General features: G+C 40.6%; 1 pseudogene; it reads right to left on the reverse strand.

The window, feature by feature from the left end:
* Positions 1 to 5,091: 5,091 nt before the first annotated feature.
* LOC103372839 (uncharacterized) lies at positions 5,092 to 9,154 on the reverse strand (annotated as a pseudogene).
* Between the last annotated feature and the right edge of the window lie 9,619 nt (positions 9,155 to 18,773).

Below are 18,773 nucleotides of genomic sequence, written 5' to 3' on the forward strand. Positions count from 1 at the left end.
GAGGCAACGGTGCTAACCACCGAGCCTCCTTGCAACCCTGGGGAGGAGGTGATAAAATTAAAACATCTGTTTCAAGGTGCAAACTCTACAGCAAAATAGAGTTTACATTACACAACATTGCTGCTGATAAGAAGTGAAAGTACAGAACTGAGACCCTGAGGTACGGAGAACAAGCAACTCAGCAAACCGAACTAAAGACCAGTTAACAGAAAGTGACCACAGAAAACCAAAACATGAAACTCAAAGAGAGACAAAGGAAACAAAAAATACATAAACTAAGACAGGAGACATCACTCGCTGAACTACAAACAGAGCTACAGCTGAAGAGAGATAAGTATAATAAAGCTACGGGAATACACTAAACAGAAACACAAGAACAGACTGAATTAGCAGTGGACAAGAAATAACAGACGCATTTGACACTGAAGGCTAGGAAAACTTCACTGGGGGGTCAGGGCTGGAAAGTGGCCATGCAAAAGTCCATGAGGCAGTGAGCAGGGTGAAAGTATTTCAATGACAAACTGTCTCTGTTTTGGTCCAATAAAAGAGCCTGAGAGGATTTAGCTTCTGGTCCAAGTGTGTACAAGGAGACAGAATAAAGTCACAAATAATTTCCTTTTTTTGTTTGTTTGGTTTTTTTAACAGAACAACATTTGAAATGTGTGCAGCTTGTACACACAAAATTATGTAAATGAAAATGAGGGAATCCAAGGAGATTTCATAGAGATGGAAAGAAGACAAGACAGAGAACCTGTTAAGGCATGGTGTCCAGGTTACAATGTGTCGCTGAATGATGGTCAGAGCCAGGGTTTCATGGAGTGAGGCGTTTAATTCACAAACACTTGCTGACTGGATGTTACAAGTCACCTGTTCTTCCCTGATTCTTCACGAGGTCTATTCAGTTCAATTCATCCATTATCTATACACCAATTAATCCTCATTGGGGTCACGGGGGGGCTGGAGTCTATCCCAGATGACTCAGGGTGAAGGCAGGTTCACCTGGACAGGTCACCAGTCTATCACAGGGATACACAGAGAGACAGACAACACTAACAGCGGTGGTGATAACTACCGAACCACCGTGCAGCCCCAATTTAATTCAATTTAGTTTTATTTAGTGCAAATTCACAACATATGTCATCTCACAGCGCTTAACGTAGTAAGGTACCGATAGTACGAACCATGTGACTTCACAACTAAGAAACCAATTCTGCTTTGAAATGTCTTAGTATAGGTGGAGCTCATTTATGAGAAGGATTCTAGAACTATTTTAATTCTAAAACAGCACTTTAAATGTTCTTCACCAAATAATGCTAAGCGCTGCAATGACATATATGTGAACTGCGCTGTATAAATACAGCTGAATTGAATTTAATATTTAAAAAAACAATAAAAGCACTGTTGCCTCGCAGCAAGAAGGTCACCGGTTCACGTCCCGGTGAGGACACCCGGGATCTTTCTGCATGGAGTTTGCATGTTCTCTCCGTGCAGCGTGGGTTCTCTCTGGGTTTTCCGGCTTCCTGCCACAGTCCAAAAACATGTAGAGGTTAATTGGTGATTCTAAATTGTCCGTAGGTGTGAATGTGAGTGTGCTTGGTTGTCTGTCTCTAAGTGTAGCCCTGTGATAGACTGGTTACCTGTCCAGGGTGTCCCCTGCCTTCACCCTGAGTCAGCAGAGCTAGGCTCCAGCCCCTAGTGAGGATTAAGTGGTGTATAGATAATGGATGGAAGATGGACATAGCTTGACTGTTGGTAGAGATGCAGCTCAAGACAGAACAAAAATGCTCAGATATTATTTTAAGTTATGTGGTAATGCTTTGTTTTTTCTCAAAAAACTGTTATGATTATAAAAATGTCTCTTTTACATTAACCCATGATTGTGATTGATTACTACAGATGTTTCTTCAAAGTCGTTTTTGTTTTTTTTTCATTTCTACTGTTTATAATCCCTTCCTCTGTATTTTAGGTGTGAGAAACCGTGGAAGAAGAGATGGACAGAGGAAGAGGGAGAGGTAGCTGTGGACCGACTGAACTGGAAAACAGCACAGGAGGGCAATGAAACAGCAGGGAGTCGGAGACATGCACACGCTCATGCACTCACACAGGCCAAACTTTAAAACATGCAGCAGAGAGACAGACTTGACACGCTGTCCGAGCTACGGGAAGATACTAAAACAGCAGGGTACTGCCAGAGCCATGGGGAGAGAGTAAAAACAGCAGACTGTTGCCAAAACGCGTCTTAAACTGACAACTTTTACACACACAGAAGATCACTGCAGCTGACAGCAGCCATGTTTGGGAAAGCTGGAGCTCATCAGATGATCTGCTGCTTTACAGGACTTTAAATGTGGTCAACATACGGTGGCAGAGATTGTTGTCAACTGAGAACCCTCTGTAGTGCAAAATCTTTTAAATTTGATATTTCAATGTCAAATTAAAAACAAATCCCAAAAGATAAGCGACAGTGCACTGTAGGAATGTCATGTTTGGATTGTTTCTGTCGTACATATAGCTGAAGAAAGTTGTATCGTGGCAGAAATTGCTCGACCAACAAATTCCATAGTTTATTATGACACATGCAAGACAGTCTTTCAGTTCATGCACAGCAGCTCAGGTGGATTCATTTTTCAACATACTGCATATGAACAGATTCCAATGACAAATATTTACCTCCACCTTAAGATGCCGTTTCAAGGAAATAACTTTTTTTCCAATAACATATAAAATGTGTAAAAAAAAAAAAAAAAAAAATGTGGTGAATTCGATGAAAATAGAAGTTCTAGAAAAAGCTAAGAGCTTTCCTCTCCTAACTATGTGAAATTGGACTCTCCAAAGATCACCTCACAAAGCCTGGTGATAATTAGCTTGTTATTAGCACAGAAGCTGTCATTGCGCTTCACTGACATAATGTTAGACTCTCCTGAATAAAACAAACCTGAACCTTCTGTGCTAATTGACTCACATTACTAACTAACAGATCGTCTTAGGCCACACAGAATAACGAATAGTAATGGGTCATTCCTTCTCAACTCATTACATTTCTGCTCAACCATCTCTGATTTGCCTGAATATTTATACTTAAAAAAAAAATAAAAAATTCTAGCTAGACATATCAAACACTTGCAAAGATATACAGCATATATATTTTTAATCTCTTGTCAACCCACTTTCAGCAATTTGAGGCTATGTTTGACCAACGATGTGTCATGAACTCACTTGACAGACAGGTGGACACAAATGCTGGACTCAGAACGGTTCAGGCAAAAAGGCAGGTTTAATGGCAGGCAGGGTTCGGTACACAGGTAGACAGTCACTCAGGCAAAGGCATCCGAAAAACAGCAGGCAAAGGCAAAATCCAAAAACAGAATCAGGGTCGTGATCAACAGACAAAGGTATCCAAAAACGTCAGGCAAGAGGCAAGGTCGAAAAGCAAAAACAAGGTCGAGAACAAACAGGCTGTGACTTGACTATGATTAACGCTGGTACGAGGACTGTGAAGTGCAACGAACTGGCGACAAGACAGTGAGACACACAGGGTAATATACACAAGGTAATGAGGGTAGATGGGAAACAGGTGCGGGGAGGTAATCAGGGAACAGGTGTGACAAGACAGGTGCAGGAAGTAAAAATGCAACAGAAACACGATGATTTCAAAATAAAACAGGAAAGTCGAGACATACAATGTGCAAACATGAACATGACATAATGTCCTAGCCTGAAATTTTCAGTTTGATCTCATTGTGCCATTGATTTAGAATCTGTAGAATTAAACTAAGAGATTAAATAGTCTTGACAAGTCCCCTTTTATGACATATATTAGGAAAACTAATAATAATCCAGAAGTCAATTCGTAATATTTACTGAACCATGTGTAGTTGTATGTCACAGTACAAGACAAGACAAAATATATGGAATAAGTTATTTTTGTTGCCGTTGATTGAGCAAGTATGACAAGTTTTACCACAAAAACAAAAATATTGCTACATAGACAAAACTAAGTAAAACAGAGTTCTGGAGTTTTAAAATGGTCCTCCAATAATATATATGAATATATACAGTACTGACCAAAGTTTGGACACACCTTCTCATTCAAAGAGTTTTCTTTACTTTCATGGCTATGAAAATTGTAGATTCACACTGAAGGCATCAAAACTATGAATTAACATATTAATATCTATTCTTGTATTATATTTATATAAGCCATTCTTTCATTTGTTTGTTTATTAATATCGGCACAAGTTTTATTTTCCAACCCCACTTTGTCAGGCTGGAGAAAGAGATCCAACTGTGACCTATTATACTTACCAAATTCCTATACTTTTTAAAAGAGATGCTTGAAGGTAAGCTCTTAGCAGTTTCTACATATACACATGTTCAATTGAATTTCCCTTCTGGGATGAATAAAGTATTTTTCATTCATTTCATACACTTAACTTTCCACACATAGCCCAGCTTGTGACATTTGTCTTGAAGGCCAAGTTTATTCCCAGTGGAACAAAGAGCAAGAGAATCTGTTTTGATCCTATCAAACAGTTTCCACGATGATCATGACAGTGAGAATTTCAGGCTTTTACCTTTAATAGTTCATGAGATATTGTTATGTAAAAATGGCCTCCAATTACAATGTGCAAATGCACTGGAAGCAGGTCAACAGGCAATTTAAAAATATATATATACATCTTGGAAAGTACTTGCTATTAAAATATTGATATAAAATAAAAATAAAATGTCCTTAGTTTATGATGAAAAGGTTTTAAGCGAATCAGAGATGGTTGAGTAGAAGGCTCTCAATGATTTGAGATTAAAATTTTTAAAATAATGTTGGACATATTCGACAGTTAAAATGAAGTTGTACCATTAAATACAATGACCAAATATTTTACTGTTATACAAGTATAGCCACCACTACAATATTTCACTGAAAGACAATTAGAATATTGGTTTCTTACTAAATGAAGTGTATTTAACAGTTCTTTACATACACTTCTTGTGCAACTCAGACACCTCTTCAGTGATGTATCCTGGGACCATTGGGTGTTTCTGGTCTCACAACATCATACACCCTCCCCCAGACGATCCAGCCAGGGTTGATCAGGACCCAACTTGTGTCTGAGTACCTTGTGTGGTCCACTGATCACCCTGCTTGACCAACAGCTATCTTGACACCTTTTCAGCAGCATCTGTGATGTTCCTGATGGCTTTTCTAGTGTGCGGTCCCTTCACCCAGAGCATCTTGAGGGCCCTGATGAGAGACTGGCCAAAGAATCCTCTGCAACCCACCTCGATGGGGTTGCACCAGGTCCTACACCCCTTGCTTCGGCATTTGCCTGCCAGCTCCTCATACTTGGCCCTCTTCCTTTCAAAGTCCTCCTCTATCCAGTCTTCCCAGGGAACAGTCAATTCCAGCAGGACCACTTGCCTTGATGTTTTAGACACCAGGATGATGTCTGGCCTGAATGTGGTCGCTGCAATGTCTTCTGGGAATTTGAGCTGTCTCCCTAGGTCAACCTTCAACTGCCAGTCCCATGATGTTGCGAGCAGCCCCCAGGTTGGTTCATTCACTGGTATGGCTTCTCCCCGACTTTTACAAAGGCAATGTCTGCTGTTAGTGATCCCTGTGCTGATGACCTCTGCGATGACCTTCAGCACTTGGTCATGGCGCCAGTGGTAGCGCCCATCTCCCAGTGCTCTTGGACAACAGCTCAAGATGTGCTCCAGTGATCCTCCTTACTGGCAGTGTGGCACCGTGGACTGTTGGTTAGGCCCCAGCGGAAGAGGTTGGCTGGGTTAGAGAGAGCATAGTAGACAGACTGGATTAAGAATTTGATCCGGAGTGGCACAGACTTCCACAGCTCTGTCCACAATGTCCTCCGTTCTACTGCTACATCCCCACCGTCCTACTGCAGCGGGCTTCCTTCACTCCTGCTTCCCTCTTGGATCAGCTGGCACCTTTCCTTTCCTCGGGCCTTGTTACAATGAGGTCTTGGATTGCTCCCGAGGTCTGCCCATCCAGATGCCACTGCGCCCACTGTGTTGCAGCCGTGACTCAAGCTGGTTGACTGCTTGTTGTGCCTTCCACTTCCTGCCGGTTTTGGCTTCTATGCCTGTCGAGGAGACCTTGACATCTGTGTAGAGTAGCACCTCTCTTGCTCGGGTTACCATAAACTCCCCCATCAGGCAACTGAGGGGGAGTTTCAGCTTGTTCTTCCTCCCGTACAAGGCGATGCTACTCAGGCTTTGTGGTAGGCCTAGCCGCTTACGTAGGAAACTGCTGACTTTCCTCTTGAAGCACTCGATGGTGGTAATCGGCACATCATAGACCAGCAGTGGCCAAAGCAGTCGGGGCAAGATGCCATGCTGGTAGATCCAAGCTTTAAACCTATCTGGCCCTCCTGACTTGTCCACTGCTGTTAGCCAGGTTCCCAACCGGTCGGTGGTTGCTTGGAGGGCTGCGGTGTCTTTCAGGATGCAGTCATAGATCTTGCCCAGACTCTTGACTGGCTTCTCTTTAACAGATGGTATCTGGATGCCTCCTAGTGAGAAGCGGAACTGGTCCACAACCTTCCCTTTCTTCACCACCAGAGACCTGGACTTGGCTGGCTTGAAGTTCATCCTAGCCCACTTGAAGAGATGTTCCAGCACTTGGAGGATCCATCTGCAACCTGGAACTGATGTTGTAGTCGCCGTTAGATCCTCCATAAATGCTCTGATGGGGGGCTGCCGCATACCTGACTTGATGAGTGGGTCTCTGCTTTCCACCTCTGCTGACTTCACCAGCATGTTCATGGCCATGGCGAACAATATCAGCAAGAAAACGTGGTAACTCGGCCAAACACAACATCTCTCAGAATAGGATGACCACGTTATTAGACCTGTTTTGGTCACATCATCTAAATGATGTAAACTTCATACTGTAACATCAGATATGATTAACTGAGGTTTGAACCCAAAATGTGCTCACTTGTTATTCATAATGAGGTGCATTAGAGTCTTACTGTGCTTTTAATAATTATTTCAGTTGAGTAAGCACTGCAGTTATAAACTGGTTTGAATAATACACCTACTGACATGATCTTAACAAGTTGTATAGTCAGTTGAAAAAGGCTTGATTTGTATTTAAAATGAATACTTGTGCATTTTAGATCAGAAAGAGTTATGGACACATAGCACGTTGAGTTTTACTACAAATAACTCTACAACAAACAGCTGTGGCTCAAGTGGTAGAGTGGGTTGTCCACTGATCAAAAGGTTAGCGGTTCAATCCCCGACCCTTCGGCATGCCGAAGTGTCCTGGGGCAAAACACTGAACCCAATGTTGACTATTTACCAAATAAACAAGCACTGATTCAACAACAAAAAGACCAAACCTGTTTGAAAAGGATGGCAGACTTTAATACAATATATATCAAATGACTCAATATATTTTATGTGATGACTCCTGACACCCATCCAATGCCCTCTGAAAAGCTGTCTTTGTCTTTTACAAGCATAGGAGTTATTTGTTGCCAAAAGAAAAACCCCATGCCTGTCCTTCTTATTTCCTTGCCACTTTATTTTAACTTTTACTGTTGTTCATATTATTGCTGCTGTAGAACTGTTATAGTTGTTAACCAGCACAAAAGTTGCCTACAATAGCTACACTTACATGCGTAGTGTTTTAGTCGCAGGTCACATTTCTTCCAAGTGTCATTCTTAAATAATGCGTTTTAGAATAATTTCCATCCATGGAAGCAGCCATTTGTTGAGGGAACTTCAGTGCGCTGAAATTTGAAAGATGTAATAAGTTAAGTCGTGAAACTGCTGCTACTGACAAAACCATTGGTGTGTTCTAAAAAACTACAAACTTCTGCTAAAAGCATTACACAGATGAACCCTGTTGTTTGAAGTTGACAAAAAAAAGTAAACATCGATATTCTACAACAAGAAGTATGAGGAAGTTTTTTTTTAGAGTTCATGACTGAACTCTCAAAGATTTTACAATTGTTCCCTTTTTGTGTGAACAACCCAAAACCTGTAAAAAAACATGACATTGAAATGAAGCTGATGAGTGAAACTGCATTTGTAGGAAAGTATATTACTGTTTGTAAGTAGTAAAGATGGTTTTAAAGTTCTCCGGATGTTTTCAGTGTGTTTTAAAAGTAATACAAGTGAAAAATAAGGTAGGCACAGATGGAGTTTCACAGCTGTTGATGATGTGAACTTACCTTTGAAGATACCGAACTCCATTAAGTTCTTCTTCCTGTCTGAGGTTATCTGTCTGCTTGGTCTCTTGTTTTCCTTTGTCCTGTATTGACTGGTGTCCTCTTTTTCCCACTGCTTCCCTTTATGTCACCTAGATTCTTAACATCTGCTGTTTTTTTTTCTGTTACTTTGCTCTAATTGTTTACTTCTCTCTCCCTCTGTCTCTCAGCCATCACCCCTTGTTCTTCTTTTCCTTCTACCACTTTCCTGTATATTGCATTTTCCTTCCTATTGCACTTTAGTTGTCACTTTTATTTAGTTCATTCTTCTTTTATTTTGCCTTTCAGTAATCCTTCTTTTAAACTTCATTTTTCCTCTTTCATTTCTTAACTGCATTACTTTCTTTTCCTCTTGCACCTCATTTTGTCGCCCGTTCAATCTTGTACAAAGATAAAAAGAAATAATTTAGTGTGGGACAAAAGGGATTCGACCCTCTTGCTCTTCTTGACGCTATTTTCCTTGTGTGTCGTCTTTTGTGACAAATCGGGAAGCTCGCTGACTCAAGCGTGGTCTTCTTTTGATGGTTGAGGTGTTCACATTTAGAGAAGTCAAACTGACAAAGGAAGCAAAGGCAAGCAAGAAACAAACGTATTTCCCAAATTCCCTACGAACTTCTTGGTTCAGTTCAGGGTTAAGACACATTTACAGTTTGCTTATACTGTTGTGAAGCTTGTCTTGACTGAAGCTTGATTTATATGCTCCTGTGTTGAATCTACACTGAAACCAAGTGGTCTGTGCTGCTGTGAGCATTTAAACTCGAGCGCTGCTGTGTCTGTGTTGCTCTAAAATTACACCATCTAAGCCGCTGCAGCATAAACTGTATAGAGAGGTGGATGAACCCTCGGTGGCGTCACCCATGGATTTCCTGAACAGCGGTCTTGAAGCTCTGTGTGGTGGCTGCAGCCGTCGTCATCTAGGCAATGGCTGACTCTGCCTAACTAAATCCAAAAATGAATGGGGAGGTGGAGCATGACTGGAGCTGAGGTAGGCCATGCAAGCCACTTTGAGCCATGAAATGTGCTCTGAATTTTACATAATGTACATTTACACAAGTGAGTTATAAAACAAAAATCATCCCCTGTGTCGTTGTTATGAACAGGGCAATGAGGTCATCAGGCTTGAACAACTTTTATTTCTGCTGTAAAGTTGGGCATATTGGCATGGGAGTATATGGGATTGTGTTGGAGTTGGAGTTAATAAATGTGTTTTTGTTGTTTTTGTTGTTGTTGTTTTACCAAAAGGACTGCATTACAGAAATGAGAAAAGCTGTCAGAACCAACTGAGTCCATAAACCAATTAGTAAAGCAGCGAAAACAAGAAAATAACCTCAGTTCTTGTGTTCTCATACAGAAGAGGAGAGGTGTAATTCCAGCTTCTTACATTGTTTTATAGAAGCATTATCTTTGCACAAATTGGCGTGCTGTGCAAACACGATACATTACTTTAACACCAGTTGGATCAGTCACAGTTGTTGCGGTGTGTTGTCAGGACTTTCAGTTACTTTTCTGGAGAGGCGCACATCAGGCTACAGCACAGAGTCGACACAAAATGTAAAAGCAGGGCTGTATGGTACAAACACAAACGTTAGTTTTAATCCCATGAAAAATCAGGCATGACAGCATATTTGTAAAGGTGAGATACAGCCTGCAATAAAATGACTATGATGTGTTTGATAGATCAAAGTGTAGATGATTTGGCCATATTGGTTAACCTCTGGCTTCATTTTCCAGGCCAAGAATGAATGCTGAATTTGAATTGGATGGCTTTCAAACAATCTAAGGCTCTTGTTTGATGAAACACATTCACCTTAAAAAGATCATGCAGGCTCTCTCCTCCCTTCCTCCGACCCTCCCTGCTTTTTATACTTTTCTCTCCCATTGTTCTCATCTGATTTCCACGTGCCGATGTTAAATAGGCTTTGCTGTTATTTTTAAGGACTTGTGCATACTGTATGATGATGCTGACTCCTCTGTCTGCACTGAGAGGCTGCCAGAGGCCTTTACAACACATGTAAATATTCGAAATAAAAAAAAAAACATTGGAACTTGTCATTGTTGTTTGTCAACTTTTGGGACCACAGGCTCATGATCTGAAAAGTTTACCATTCCCATGACGTGGATCTCTGTCCTCTTTTATGCCCTTGAAAACGCATTGACCTCACTCATCCCTCCATCGCTATCATCTAAAGCAACAGAAATGCATCTTTGGTTGACAGGCTGCATGTTTATTCATAGACACAGCTAAATTCCTTTCACCTGTTCAACTGTTTGAAAGATTGTTTGGCTTTAAAAAAAAAAAAAAAAAGGGCAAACAAATGTATACAGAAGGTAATAAAGAAGTTAAAAACTACATTTTCTGTGGAGATTGAATCTGAATATTTTACCTAAAGATGGAGCTATTTAAATATAGTTTACTCCTTGGTCACTTTTCCCCTTTACATTACACAATTAGCAGCTTGCAATGATGTAAGGACTGGAGGAAAAAAGTTTTTAAAAAGAAGTTGAATATGTTTTCTAAATTTTGGAAGATATCAACATGTCAACAACCTAAATTCCAATGCAGTCCACAGTGCATAAAAATGTTCACTCCCCTTGGAATTTGTGCTCTTTTTGGATTTTCAACACTGAATCAAGGTCGAGCTCGAGAGACTAAATGCAATAGATGCAACACAATAACACTTAATTGGCTACTTCCATCACTTCATCCATTTGTAAAAACTCTAAACGTTTAAATGTGGGATTTATTTTTTCATCTGGTTTCTCAAAGGTAATATTACAACTGTCCTGGAAAGTGTGGGTTACTTTCGCTAAATCTATTTTTATTTATTCTTCTTAAGTAAAAAACAAAACTAAGTAGAAAAGCACACATGTACAGTTCAGCTGAATGGATGTTTGCAAGTCGGTCCACAAAGCTTGGATGTCCTTCAGGCTCCAGGCATGTGTCTGGCTTCTAGACACATGCAGGCAAAATACAAAGATCTATCAACAGACGGTTCACTCACACAGCTCCAGTGCTTCAGATTTTACAAAGGGTGTACTCAATCTGACAAAAAGAAAAAAATCATGTTCAAAACTGAAGACGGTCGAGTGCTCCAAACTATTCTTACCCATCGCACATGTGTCACATGTGGCACAGACTCTACAGACAAGTCATCTGTTAATTACACACAGTCATGCTATTTCAGAAAACAAACATATTAACACAACTGCTGAAAGCAAAATAGGGACCCACCTGTTTCCCTGATGAGCTTTTTGTCTATTTGCATTCTTAAGTCTGTAATCCTCTGCACTTGAACTTGATACATGGAAACTTTACAAATTGAATACTGAGTTTATTTGAGCTGACGAAAGTTGAAGCATCGTCATTTACTTTAGTACCACATGAGATCCCATCTTGGTGATGCAGGCGGGTGATTGTTTCACAGGACCAATGGAAGCAGTTCACACCTGGATGCCTCATGAAAGCTCTGTTCAGTAGAGAGCTCAGAATTTAATGAACATAACCCCTCACCCAAAATCTACAGTCTAATCTCTTCTCCTCGCTCTTCTGTTTCACTTTTGTCTGACTTTTTTGGTGTTCCCCTGGGCTGGGCTGCAATTCCCAGGTAGGGCCTGGACATCAACAAACATTGATTCCTGAGCAAGGATGGCCTCTTTCTGGTCTTCATGTATCTGCAACAAGAAACACACATGACACAATGTAAACACATCCGGGGGATGACTTGCAGCAGCCATGCACACAGACACACACAGAATCCTGTCCTATACATCTTACGCTTTTCAGGAACCTCTGTGGAATATCTGCCCTTCCTACTAAACATTAAAAAATAGGTGTTGCTGGCAACTGTCTGTCCCAAGTGTTTGGTTTATCACCCACCAATTAGTCAAGGTTCTGTAAGGTCATACATACACAACATGATTAGTTATGGGATTACAAAAAAGGACTGCTATCACCTTTGAATATTTCTGTTTTTTTTCAAGCCATTGGTCTGGTGATGCTATGCTACAGAGACTTCTCTGAATACCAGGTCTCTCACAGGCTTTGTAGTTGACCTGGCAACAGTTGAAACATAAAAACTGACCCCATTGGAATTACAGCACAAATGGCTGGAGATCCTGAGGTGTACGGTCAAGAAGTACAATAGGACAAGTGGATGAGCTGTTAACGAGGTAGCATGGCAGTGCAGTGATAAGTAGACGTAAATAAAATCTCTTTAAATTATTTGCACTGATAAGGAGTGTGATTTTTTATTTTTCATATATTTATGAAGAATTTTGAGTTTGTTTCTATAATAGTTGCAATAATTGCAGTGTTTTCTTAAAGTGAAAATAAAATCATCCAAGACGAATGCAACAGCTTCTCTGTTTGTGTGTTGGAGTTTGAACAGTTTTCATGAGAGTCGAAGAACAGAGGGTGTTAAGGTGGTAAGTAAAAGTTAATTAAAAGGGCAGACCACACCAGTAAAGGTTTTCTACTCCCCAGCACAACTTGTATCCTCCACATGGGTTTTAATGCACAACTCTACATGTACTGCATTAAAGGAGAGGAATCAAAGACAAGTTTGGACTNTACTGCAGCGGGCTTCCTTCACTCCTGCTTCCCTCTTGGATCAGCTGGCACCTTTCCTTTCCTCGGGCCTTGTTACAATGAGGTCTTGGATTGCTCCCGAGGTCTGCCCATCCAGATGCCACTGCGCCCACTGTGTTGCAGCCGTGACTCAAGCTGGTTGACTGCTTGTTGTGCCTTCCACTTCCTGCCGGTTTTGGCTTCTATGCCTGTCGAGGAGACCTTGACATCTGTGTAGAGTAGCACCTCTCTTGCTCGGGTTACCATAAACTCCCCCATCAGGCAACTGAGGGGGAGTTTCAGCTTGTTCTTCCTCCCGTACAAGGCGATGCTACTCAGGCTTTGTGGTAGGCCTAGCCGCTTACGTAGGAAACTGCTGACTTTCCTCTTGAAGCACTCGATGGTGGTAATCGGCACATCATAGACCAGCAGTGGCCAAAGCAGTCGGGGCAAGATGCCATGCTGGTAGATCCAAGCTTTAAACCTATCTGGCCCTCCTGACTTGTCCACTGCTGTTAGCCAGGTTCCCAACTGGTCGGTGGTTGCTTGGAGGGCTGCGGTGTCTTTCAGGATGCAGTCATAGATCTTGCCCAGACTCTTGACTGGCTTCTCTTTAACAGATGGTATCTGGATGCCTCCTAGTGAGAAGCGGAACTGGTCCACAACCTTCCCTTTCTTCACCACCAGAGACCTGGACTTGGCTGGCTTGAAGTTCATCCTAGCCCACTTGAAGAGATGTTCCAGCACTTGGAGGATCCATCTGCAACCTGGAACTGATGTTGTAGTCGCCGTTAGATCCTCCATAAATGCTCTGATGGGGGGCTGCCGCATACCTGACTTGATGAGTGGGTCTCTGCTTTCCACCTCTGCTGACTTCACCAGCATGTTCATGGCCATGGCGAACAATATCAGCAAGAAAACGTGGTAACTCGGCCAAACACAACATCTCTCAGAATAGGACGACAACGTTATTAGACCTGTTTTGGTCACATCATCTAAATGATGTAAACTTCATACTGTAACATCAGATATGATTAACTGAGGTTTGAACCCAAAATGTGCTCACTTGTTATTCATAATGAGGTGCATTAGAGTCTTACTGTGCTTTTAATAATTATTTCAGTTGAGTAAGCACTGCAGTTATAAACTGGTTTGAATAATACACCTACTGACATGATCTTAACAAGTTGTATAGTCAGTTGAAAAAGGCTTGATTTGTATTTAAAATGAATACTTGTGCATTTTAGATCAGAAAGAGTTATGGACACATAGCACGTTGAGTTTTACTACAAATAACTCTACAACAAACAGCTGTGGCTCAAGTGGTAGAGTGGGTTGTCCACTGATCAAAAGGTTAGCGGTTCAATCCCCGACCCTTCGGCATGCCGAAGTGTCCTGGGGCAAAACACTGAACCCAATGTTGACTATTTACCAAATAAACAAGCACTGATTCAACAACAAAAAGACCAAACCTGTTTGAAAAGGATGGCAGACTTTAATACAATATATATCAAATGACTCAATATATTTTATGTGATGACTCCTGACACCCATCCAATGCCCTCTGAAAAGCTGTCTTTGTCTTTTACAAGCATAGGAGTTATTTGTTGCCAAAAGAAAAACCCCATGCCTGTCCTTCTTATTTCCTTGCCACTTTATTTTAACTTTTACTGTTGTTCATATTATTGCTGCTGTAGAACTGTTATAGTTGTTAACCAGCAAAAGAGTTGGCCACAATAGCTACACTTACATGCGTAGTGTTTTAGTCGCAGGTCACATTTCTTCCAAGTGTCAATCTTAAATAATGCGTTTTAGAATAATTTCCATTCATGGAAGCAGCCATTTGTTGAGGGAACTTCAGTGCGCTGAAATTTGAAAGATGTAATAAGTTAAGTCGTGAAACTGCTGCTACTGACAAAACCATTGGTGTGTTCTAAAAAACTACAAACTTCTGCTAAAAGCATTACACAGATGAACCCTGTTGTTTGAAGTTGACAAAAAAAAGTAAACATCGATATTCTACAACAAGAAGTATGAGGAAGTTTTTTTTTAGAGTTCATGACTGAACTCTCAAAGATTTTACAATTGTTCCCTTTTTGTGTGAACAACCCAAAACCTGTAAAAAAACATGACATTGAAATGAAGCTGATGAGTGAAACTGCATTTGTAGGAAAGTATATTACTGTTTGTAAGTAGTAAAGATGGTTTTAAAGTTCTCCGGATGTTTTCAGTGTGTTTTAAAAGTAATACAAGTGAAAAATAAGGTAGGCACAGATGGAGTTTCACAGCTGTTGATGATGTGAACTTACCTTTGAAGATACCGAACTCCATTAAGTTCTTCTTCCTGTCTGAGGTTATCTGTCTGCTTGGTCTCTTGTTTTCCTTTGTCCTGTATTGACTGGTGTCCTCTTTTTCCCACTGCTTCCCTTTATGTCACCTAGATTCTTAACATCTGCTGTTTTTTTTTCTGTTACTTTGCTCTAATTGTTTACTTCTCTCTCCCTCTGTCTCTCAGCCATCACCCCTTGTTCTTCTTTTCCTTCTACCACTTTCCTGTATATTGCATTTTCCTTCCTATTGCACTTTAGTTGTCACTTTTATTTAGTTCATTCTTCTTTTATTTTGCCTTTCAGTAATCCTTCTTTTAAACTTCATTTTTCCTCTTTCATTTCTTAACTGCATTACTTTCTTTTCCTCTTGCACCTCATTTTGTCGCCCGTTCAATCTTGTACAAAGATAAAAAGAAATAATTTAGTGTGGGACAAAAGGGATTCGACCCTCTTGCTCTTCTTGACGCTATTTTCCTTGTGTGTCGTCTTTTGTGACAAATCGGGAAGCTCGCTGACTCAAGCGTGGTCTTCTTTTGATGGTTGAGGTGTTCACATTTAGAGAAGTCAAACTGACAAAGGAAGCAAAGGCAAGCAAGAAACAAACGTATTTCCCAAATTCCCTACGAACTTCTTGGTTCAGTTCAGGGTTAAGACACATTTACAGTTTGCTTATACTGTTGTGAAGCTTGTCTTGACTGAAGCTTGATTTATATGCTCCTGTGTTGAATCTACACTGAAACCAAGTGGTCTGTGCTGCTGTGAGCATTTAAACTCGAGCGCTGCTGTGTCTGTGTTGCTCTAAAATTACACCATCTAAGCCGCTGCAGCATAAACTGTATAGAGAGGTGGATGAACCCTCGGTGGCGTCACCCATGGATTTCCTGAACAGCGGTCTTGAAGCTCTGTGTGGTGGCTGCAGCCGTCGTCATCTAGGCAATGGCTGACTCTGCCTAACTAAATCCAAAAATGAATGGGGAGGTGGAGCATGACTGGAGCTGAGGTAGGCCATGCAAGCCACTTTGAGCCATGAAATGTGCTCTGAATTTTACATAATGTACATTTACACAAGTGAGTTATAAAACAAAAATCATCCCCTGTGTCGTTGTTATGAACAGGGCAATGAGGTCATCAGGCTTGAACAACTTTTATTTCTGCTGTAAAGTTGGGCATATTGGCATGGGAGTATATGGGATTGTGTTGGAGTTGGAGTTAATAAATGTGTTTTTGTTGTTTTTGTTGTTGTTGTTTTACCAAAAGGACTGCATTACAGAAATGAGAAAAGCTGTCAGAACCAACTGAGTCCATAAACCAATTAGTAAAGCAGCGAAAACAAGAAAATAACCTCAGTTCTTGTGTTCTCATACAGAAGAGGAGAGGTGTAATTCCAGCTTCTTACATTGTTTTATAGAAGCATTATCTTTGCACAAATTGGCGTGCTGTGCAAACACGATACATTACTTTAACACCAGTTGGATCAGTCACAGTTGTTGCGGTGTGTTGTCAGGACTTTCAGTTACTTTTCTGGAGAGGCGCACATCAGGCTACAGCACAGAGTCGACACAAAATGTAAAAGCAGGGCTGTATGGTACAAACACAAACGTTAGTTTTAATCCCATGAAAAATCAGGCATGACAGCATATTTGTAAAGGTGAGATACAGCCTGCAATAAAATGACTATGATGTGTTTGATAGATCAAAGTGTAGATGATTTGGCCATATTGGTTAACCTCTGGCTTCATTTTCCAGGCCAAGAATGAATGCTGAATTTGAATTGGATGGCTTTCAAACAATCTAAGGCTCTTGTTTGATGAAACACATTCACCTTAAAAAGATCATGCAGGCTCTCTCCTCCCTTCCTCCGACCCTCCCTGCTTTTTATACTTTTCTCTCCCATTGTTCTCATCTGATTTCCACGTGCCGATGTTAAATAGGCTTTGCTGTTATTTTTAAGGACTTGTGCATACTGTATGATGATGCTGACTCCTCTGTCTGCACTGAGAGGCTGCCAGAGGCCTTTACAACACATGTAAATATTCGAAATAAAAAAAAAAACATTGGAACTTGTCATTGTTGTTTGTCAACTTTTGGGACCACAGGCTCATGATCTGAAAAGTTTACCATTCCCATGACGTGGATCTCTGTCCTCTTTTATGCCCTTGAAAACGCATTGACCTCACTCATCCCTCCATCGCTATCATCTAAAGCAACAGAAATGCATCTTTGGTTGACAGGCTGCATGTTTATTCATAGACACAGCTAAATTCCTTTCACCTGTTCAACTGTTTGAAAGATTGTTTGGCTTTAAAAAAAAAAAAAAAAAGGGCAAACAAATGTATACAGAAGGTAATAAAGAAGTTAAAAACTACATTTTCTGTGGAGATTGAATCTGAATATTTTACCTAAAGATGGAGCTATTTAAATATAGTTTACTCCTTGGTCACTTTTCCCCTTTACATTACACAATTAGCAGCTTGCAATGATGTAAGGACTGGAGGAAAAAAGTTTTTAAAAAGAAGTTGAATATGTTTTCTAAATTTTGGAAGATATCAACATGTCAACAACCTAAATTCCAATGCAGTCCACAGTGCATAAAAATGTTCACTCCCCTTGGAATTTGTGCTCTTTTTGGATTTTCAACACTGAATCAAGGTCGAGCTCGAGAGACTAAATGCAATAGATGCAACACAATAACACTTAATTGGCTACTTCCATCACTTCATCCATTTGTAAAAACTCTAAACGTTTAAATGTGGGATTTATTTTTTCATCTGGTTTCTCAAAGGTAATATTACAACTGTCCTGGAAAGTGTGGGTTACTTTCGCTAAATCTATTTTTATTTATTCTTCTTAAGTAAAAAACAAAACTAAGTAGAAAAGCACACATGTACAGTTCAGCTGAATGGATGTTTGCAAGTCGGTCCACAAAGCTTGGATGTCCTTCAGGCTCCAGGCATGTGTCTGGCTTCTAGACACATGCAGGCAAAATACAAAGATCTATCAACAGACGGTTCACTCACACAGCTCCAGTGCTTCAGATTTTACAAAGGGTGTACTCAATCTGACAAAAAGAAAAAAATCATGTTCAAAACTGAAGACGGTCGAGTGCTCCAAACTATTCTTACCCATCGCACATGTGGCACATTTAGCACAGACTCTACAGACAAGTCATCTGTTAATTACACACAGTCATGCTATTTCAGAAAACAAACATATTAACACAACTGCTGAAAGCAAAATAGGGACCCACCTGTTTCCCTGATGAGCTTTCTGTCTATTTGCATTCTTAAGTCTGTAATCCTCTGCACTTGAACTTGATACATGGAAACTTTACAAATTGAATACTGAGTTTATTTGAGCTGACGAAAGTTGAAGCATCGTCATTTACTTTAGTACCACATGAGATCCCATCTTGGTGATGCAGGCGGGTGATTGTTTCACAGGACCAATGGAAGCAGTTCACACCTGGATGCCTCATGAAAGCTCTGTTCAGTAGAGAGCTCAGACTTTAGTGAACATAACCCCTCACCCAAAATCTACAGTCTAATCTCTTCTCCTCGCTCTTCTGTTTCACTTTTGTCTGACTTTTTTGGTGTTCCCCTGGGCTGGGCTGCAATTCCCAGGTAGGGCCTGGACATC

The sequence above is a fragment of the Stegastes partitus genome, unplaced genomic scaffold (genome assembly GCF_000690725.1).
Source record: "Stegastes partitus isolate 25-593 unplaced genomic scaffold, Stegastes_partitus-1.0.2 Scaffold1841, whole genome shotgun sequence".
Classification (NCBI taxonomy): Eukaryota; Metazoa; Chordata; class Actinopteri; family Pomacentridae; genus Stegastes; species Stegastes partitus.